The sequence below is a fragment of the Mus caroli genome, unplaced genomic scaffold (assembly GCF_978045245.1).
Source record: "Mus caroli unplaced genomic scaffold, Mus_caroli_1 scaffold_6, whole genome shotgun sequence".
Classification (NCBI taxonomy): domain Eukaryota; kingdom Metazoa; phylum Chordata; class Mammalia; order Rodentia; family Muridae; genus Mus; species Mus caroli.
Genome location: NW_028227261.1, coordinates 30,408,248 through 30,415,887, shown reverse-complemented (window position 1 = coordinate 30,415,887; position 7,640 = coordinate 30,408,248). Strand labels below are relative to the sequence as shown.

Sequence of the window (7,640 nt, the reverse complement as noted above, 5' to 3'; positions counted from 1 at the left end):
TGGTCTACAAAGTGAGTTCTAGAACTGCCAGGGATACACAGAGGAACCCTGTCTTGACCCTCCCCCTCCAAAAAAAAAAAAAAAGAAAAAGAAAAAAAGAAAGCAGACATAACTGGTGGCAGTTCTGCTCAGAGGATAGTGTTTACAACAGGAGGAGATTAAAAAAACAAAACAAAACAAAAAACCCCAAAACAACAACAATAGCAATAACAGTAACAAGCTGTCACAACTACCACACAGAAGTAGGCCATTAAATGTATAAGGGTGAGATAGGAGAGCAGATTTAAAGACAAGTTCTCTAAACAACCCAGGAGACAGGGGCCACGAATGAGCAAGGGAAGGGAGGAAGAGATAAGGCTCTGTCATGGAGAAGTCACTTTGGAATCGTCCCAAAGGGACATCCTTCCAGTCACCTACTCTGGGTTCTGAAAGTCAGGCCTAAATGTCCTTGAACCCTCCTCTGTTTCCTGGGAAAGGCCCTCTGTGAAAGTTCTGGCTGGTCACTCGGTTCTCCACAAGGGTCAGAACCAAGTTGTTGACACCAGAGGGAACACGCTAGGTGGTGTCTTGTGGGACCAGACAAGGTAATGGGAGAACAACTGGAAGCTGCTCCAGGAATACTGAGGCTGGAGTGTTCCCAAGAGGATGGATATTTGTGACAGCAGTAGCTGTCTCTTTGTCCTTTACTCTGGGACCTAAGGCAGGGAGGTGGCCGGCCTGACCGGCTGTATGTCTGTTCAGCTTTTGGTTCCCAGGAGATTAGCCACACAGAGAACTGCCACCACTCCACCCCAGCACACACAGGGTCACACACACCTGCACATGCGCCCCGGCCCAGGCCTACCACTCCCTCCTATCTTTGGCCACTTTGGCCCTGGAGGCTGGAGAGTGTTCACGGTAGCTTGTCTCCTCCTCCTCTGCCCTCACTCCCTCAGGCAGCCCCACCCCTGAGAAAGTACAGCTCAGGGGTCCCCAGGGCCACACAGGAAATGCTTTGTGTGCTCCGGGTCAGCCAGGCTATTTTCTGTCCTAGGACTGGCGGGAGGCCTGGCCGGGAACAACCCAGCCCTGCATACTCAGCTGTTCTGACTCTTTCCACGGTCCTCTCTACAGTTGGCAGTGGGTGTTCCTGGGTCTCTCAGTGTCTCTCTTAGTACTGCGTTTCTCTTTGTAGCATCAAGACAGCTCATTTGACGGTAGTCTCTATAGCTTCCAGAGTTCAGTGGAGTGTCTCCTTTTCAGCGGGGGGGGGGGGGGGTGGGGGGGGGTGGGGGGGTGGGGGAGGGGGGGTTTCTCTCACTCTTCCTAACCATTTTGTAATCCCTTCTTCTGAGCACAGCACGGCTGTGGGGGAATTGTAGCCTTGCTTCCCCAGGGAGGCCGAGGGCAGCTACCCTAACTTAATGATGTGTCTTCCCGCTTTGGCAAGTCTCTGAAGCTCACTGTGTTTCAGTTCAAGAATATTAGTTGCTGGGAGAGCGAATAAACACGCCCCATACGCATCTGGAGGCTGGGTGCTGTGCATCTCCTCCGTCCTTAGAGGCTGCCTGCACGGTGCTTACTTTAGGAGAAATGATGAACATGTGGGCTTTGCTTTGAGAGTTGACAGAAGGCAAAACCCAAGGCTGCCCTCAGTAGGGAGAGAGGAAAGCTGGGCTTTGAATTTATCCACTCGACTGCCTATGCCACAGCGTCAGCTCACAGATGACGGCTCTTAAGTCATGGGCTATTGGAAGTCAAGAGTGTGCAAACAAGTGAGAGGCATTTCGGCCAAGGTGCCTAAGTGATAGGAGAGGAGAGGAGAATCTGGGAGGAGTCCCCTGATGAGGTGGCAGCTCTAGGGATTGTGAAGAAAGACTAGAAATTCACCAGAGAAAGATAGGTATGCATATGCTATGAAGCCTGGACCATCAGAGGAAGATTATAGAGATGAAGAGACAAGATGTCGTGTGTGCGTGCGTGTGTGTGTGTGTGTGTGTGTGTGTGTGCGCGCATGCGCGCGTGTGAGTGTGTGTAGTATATGCGTGTTTGCTATATTTGTGTTTGCACGTGGTTGTATGTGAATGTGTGTATAGGTACATATTTGTGTATGTATGTGTATATGTATGTTAAGTATGTATGTATGTATGTATGTATGAATGTGTATAGTTTGTCTGTGTGTGTGTGTGGTGTGTTCTACTTGAAAAGTCTTTCTAGGTCTTAAGTAGGAAAAGTGTGCTTCTTATTTGATGTCCAACATGATAATAGCTTTTCATCTAAAGAATGATGAATACTTTATTGGGTGTTTATAGGAACTGAGTCAACCCCTGAAGAAGCCAAGGCTGGGAGAATGTGAGAATGTAGCTTTCTCCAAGGTCACCCAGATGTGTGGAAGAATTCACAGTAGGCCTCTGCACTCTACTTCACACTGGGGGGCTAAGCACCTGCGAACTGCTGGGTGTGCTTCTGGCTCCTGGGGCAGCTGGAGGTCTTGTCCAGTTTCCCAGAGTTTCTCATGATATTGTCCCTCTATCCTCGAGGGGGTTTCCCCGAGGATGGAAGTGAGACCTGCAGGCACCGAGTGTGCATTGTTTAGCTGCACCTGGAGGGTGCTTGGGTCAACAGGCAGAAGAAAGACTTAGTGCCAAGCTAGGAAGGCTACGATTGGTCCCTTGGCTCAGGGCCTGACCTCCATCTCTCTGACTCCTGCTGGGAACTGGTTATTTCCCCGAGTCCTGGGTTGCCTGTCAGAGGCCGTGAGGGCAGGAAAGCCCCTCACTTTCCCTGTCTAGTAACGCAGGATAGGTTTCTTGGGTTTCCCTCAATATGGCCTGCTGGATTTAGTCCTACAGAAGCACTCTTCAAGAAAAGGATTGTGTGAGCATGAGAGCTGAGGATGTCACCCACCCCTGGGTAGGCACAGTGCACAGTAGAAGCTCTGATGGGTTTAAAGACATTCAAAGCGGTGTTTCTCAAGTGACTTATTTGACCCCTGAACCCTTCTCATATCCTGGCTGCCTACCGTTCCACTGATTACATTCTAACAGATGATCTCCAGCTAAGGTTCCTCTTCATCCCACCTCTAAAATGCGAGCCACTGTTGTGTATGTGTGTGTGTGAGTGTGTGTGTGTGTGTGTGTGAGTGTGTGTGTGTGTATAATATTGGCTGCCCAGCACCGCAGCCCCTTCTTAGTTTTCATGAAATTTTCTTCCAGTTTTGGGGGTGTGGTGGGGCGGAGAAGAACTGTCTCCCATTCCTTCAGAGGTCAGTAGAAGCAGGATACCCAAAGACATGTGACCTAGTTCAGGGCTGTGAACCCAGAGAGGTGGATCTACCCAAACATCCAGAGGTAACAGAGGGGGTCATTTAGAGAAACTGTGCCCACAGGCACGAATGGACACTTGTGGTGGTATTCTGCGTGAATTTCCTGCATCCAGTGTCAGCTAGCCGGAGCTCCAGCTACCGCGGACTCCTGGGTACGTGGGTGTTCTAGGGCTCACTTGAGTCTTCCCATGGATGCTGTACATCTCTTCAGTGGGTTTCCATTCAGATCAGGCTAAATTGTTACTGCCATTTGTGATGGGAATCCTGACAAAACAGAGGTGCTTGAGAAACGTTGGTTGGATGGCACTGGGATATGGCTGAGTTGGATGAGTGTCTCACATGCATGAAACTCCAGGTTTGACCCCCCACCCCAACACTTCAGCAGCTGGACTTGGTGATGCACACCTGGAATCCCAGCACCCAGGAGATGAGGGCAAGAGGGTCAGAGTTCAAGGTTTGAGGTCAACCTGGTCTACATAAAACTTTCAAGTTTTGTTGTTGTTGAATGAATCTAAATAGCCATTTTTGGCACCAAATAGCCATTTTTGGCACCAAAATCTAAATAGCCATTTTTGGCACTAAAATTGTGTCGAATTTTGTCAGTGTTATGGTCCTAGTTTCCTGGCCTCACTGATAACTGATTGTTGGCTCTGTGAGGGTGCATTGCAGATACCAGCTTGACCTGTGTCTCCCCACACCTCTAAGTCTGATATGGGAGAGACTGGCTCGGGTCAGGGCAAGTCTGCCACAGGGCTGTGGGGACAAAGGAGAGTCCTGGCAGAAGACTCTGGAGCTGGGAGCTAGAAGGAGGTGGGTCTGAGTGGGCGTGAGGTATCCTGCATTAGAGAGCAACCTAGGCCTCTGAATGTCAGAAAGACTGGGAATGCTGGCTCTGTGTAGCATAATAGGAGAGGCCCCAGAGACCACACTAAAAAGAATGGCTTTAGTCCAAAGGCCATGGGAAGTCACAAAGTATAGCCCTGGCTGTCCTGGAACTCACTCTGTAGACCAGGCTGCCTCGAATTCAGAAATCTGCCTGCCTCTGCCTCCCGAGTGCTGGGATTAAAGGCGTGCGCCACCACGCCCGGCTCGGACTGTACCTTTTTTGTCTTTATTCTCCTGGACCAAAGAACATGTCAGGTGACGCTGTGAACAGGCTGGGTGGTGAGGTTCTACAGCTGCTGTGGAGGAAGGAATAGAGAGGTGTGACTGTTGGCAGGGAGGAGAGTGTCAGAGAGATTCAGGCCAGAGATGTGCAGCCAGCCCTGGAGAGTGAGGTCTGACCCCCGGGGAAATCCAGTCTTCACCTTTTGGCAGCTTTTCAGTGTAGAGAAAAGAGAGGCTCCAGAGAGCTAAGGGGTTCTTGTCTTGTACAAACTAAGAAAGAAACCAGTCTTCCTTTGGGGACTTTTTAACTAGAAAGGCTCAGTGAAACTTTATATGAGCAAGAAGATAGGTCTTGAGAGACTGGGTAGATTGGGCAAGTTCGTTCTTGGTGTTGACGTACACAGAGAATTTAAACTTAAAATATGGACAGTTTTTGAAAGGGGCTGGCTGCCTGTGGAGATAATAATGTTCCTGTTGGTGGAAGTTACGGTATGAATAGATGATGGGCAGCTTTGAGGAAAGAAGCCAGAACCAATTAACCCAGGAGCTGCCTGGAGAGTGTATCTGTCAGCTTTGGCTGTGCAAGAGGCACACAACCTCAGCGATATACATCAGGAGAGATTTACGGCTCACAGGCCTGGAGTGAACTAGCTTGACTCAATGGCACCGTTGACTTTGGATGGGACCTTCATAGGTCTGCTGGTTGCTTGGTTGTTGACGGACCTAGACTATTTCATCCAGGATGACAGCATGGGCACTTGTCTTGCATCTTGCCGGTGGACCCAAGCTTGTGATCTTGACAGGGTTAGAAGCACAGCAGTCATAGACATGAAGACCTCTGAAGGTCTTGACTCAGAATTAGTACCTAGGTATATCTCTGTCACACCTTGTTGGGCAGAGGAGACCAACAAAAGGGGAGCATACAGATGCCACCTTGTAAGTGGGAAAAGCCATGGAGTCAGATGGCAAAGGCTGTGGACAGGGAAGGGTAAGGAATCAAAGTCGGTAGCACAATCTGTTATGAATGGCAGTGGTTAGAACTGCATGCCTCAGCCTGAGCGCTCTGTAGACCTAAGCTCTGCCTGTTCTCCTCTGGGACCTTTGTAAGGCTTGAAGTGAGTCTGGGAGTGTTTTCCCAGAGAGTTGTTAAAATCCTCTTAATATACATTTTTTTTTTTTTTTGGTTTTTCGAGACAGGGTTTTTCTGTATAGCCCTGGCTGTCCTGGAACTCACTTTGTAGACCAGGCTGGCCTCGAACTCAGAAATCCGCCTGCCTCTGCCTCCCGAGTGCTGGGATTAAAGGCGTGCGCCACCACGCCCGGCTTACATTTTGTTTTTAAATAGCATTTTATTTGTTTGTTTGTGTGTGCACGTGTGTGTATATGCATGTCTGTCATGGCACACGTGTAAAGGTCAGAGGACAACTTTCGGGGGTCAGTTCTCTCCTACCATGTGGGTCCCGGGATCGAGTTCAGGCAGTCAGGTTTGGCGGCAAGTGCTTTTGCCTTTTTAACTGTGGAATGGCTCACGAATCTGCATGCCATTCTGCACAGGAGCCACGCTAATCTCTGTGTTGTTCCAGTCTTATTATCTGTGCTGCCAATGCCAGCACCAAACAGGCCGATTTTAATCTGCTCTTCTATGCATGTTTATTTGTTTTTGAGATGAAAATACCATATCAAAAATTTCTCTTGACTAAAAAGAAAAACCTCAAAATCAGAAAATCTAATTCCATACCCCAACTAGTACCACCCACCCAAAGTGGCTAATATCCCCTGCTCAAGTTGTCGTATTTGATCATCAGGCTGCTGAGGCCCACGACTTGAGACCTACTGGTGCTTCTTTGGGTCAAATCCAAGAGTAGAAACACATGAAAATCGTTCGCGCACACGCAAGTCGCATGCATTCCTTGTCATGGGCTAGTCACAAGGGTTGATGGGGAAGCGAAGTTAGATGTTCAGGAAGAGGAATGCTGCCTGAGTCTGTGCGTCCTCCTTGCCCTGTCCACTCTCACTGTCCTCCAGCCTGTCTTTCACAAGTCTCAACCCGCTGCAATAAGCAGGAAAGAACAGTGTAGTGTTTTTGCCTCGGTCACCTCTACCACAATGGACTCTCTTCTAGCATTCTCAGGAGGGTTCCATCTTCAACGTACGGAAACAGTGCAGGTACATCTGAATGATTCAGTTCTTGTTTTACCCCGATCTCCTCTGAGATCATTATCAGTCTTCTCACATCTCTCCAGTCAAGGTCTTGTGTAGCTCAGGTTGGCCTTGAACTATGTATCTGAAGATGACCTTACACTCCTAAATTCCCCTGCCTCTACCTCTCAAATGCAGGGATTACAGGTGCATGCCCCATGCTTGGCAACCAGTATTTCTCACTGTTCTTTAAACCTGGTCATACCTGCTGTTGAAAAGGGACCTCATGATTCACTGGTTAAGAGCGATTACCGCTCTGGCAGAGGAGCAAGATTTGGTTCCCAGCTCCAACATTAGGGGCCCACAACTGTTGCAATTCCAGCTCCAGGGAATCCAGTGTTGTCTTCTGGACTCCACAAGCACCTATAACTATGTGCACATACCACACAGACACACACTTAATTAAAAATAAAGTAATTGTTTTAGCTGGAGAGATGACTCAGCCATTAAGAGTACTTGTTGCTCTTACAAGGACCCGAGTTCTATTCCCAGCGCCCACTCAATCATCTATGACTCTAGTTCCAGGGGAATCCATTGGCCTCTTCTGGCTTCTGAGGGCACCAGACAAACACATAGTATGTAGACATACATGTAGGTAAAAACAAAAACAAAAAAACAAACAAAAAAGCCCCACTCATACCCTTAAAATAAAAATAAACAAGCCAGGCAGTGGTGGCGCATGCCTTTAATCCCAGCACTTGGGAGGCAGAGGCAGGCAGATTTCTGAGTTTGAGGCCAGCCTGGTCTACAAAGTGAGTTCCAGGACAGCCAGGGCTATACAGAGAAACCCTGTCTTGAAAAACAAAAAACAAAAAACAAAAAACAAAAAACAAAAAACAAAAAACAAAAAACAAAACAAAAAAACCCAAAACAACAAAAAAACCAATATCTTTAAATCAAGTAATTAAACATTTTGAGTAATTTTTCTCAGTATTAGTCAGCTGCTTTTTCTGTGTGAATAATATTGGGGTTCTTCTTCATCTGTCTGTGTCACATCCCGTGCCCTGCATCTCTAATCTGTCCTGCCCCC

The 7,640-nt window shown here is 48.3% G+C and overlaps 1 non-coding gene across 1 annotated transcript; it reads right to left on the bottom strand.

The window, feature by feature from the left end:
- Window positions 1–5,921: 5,921 nt before the first annotated feature.
- On the bottom strand, window positions 5,922–6,024 carry LOC115030937 (U6 spliceosomal RNA). Its single transcript, XR_003836535.1, has one exon. It is a non-coding gene; the product is annotated as a U6 spliceosomal RNA (small nuclear RNA).
- Between the last annotated feature and the right edge of the window lie 1,616 nt (window positions 6,025–7,640).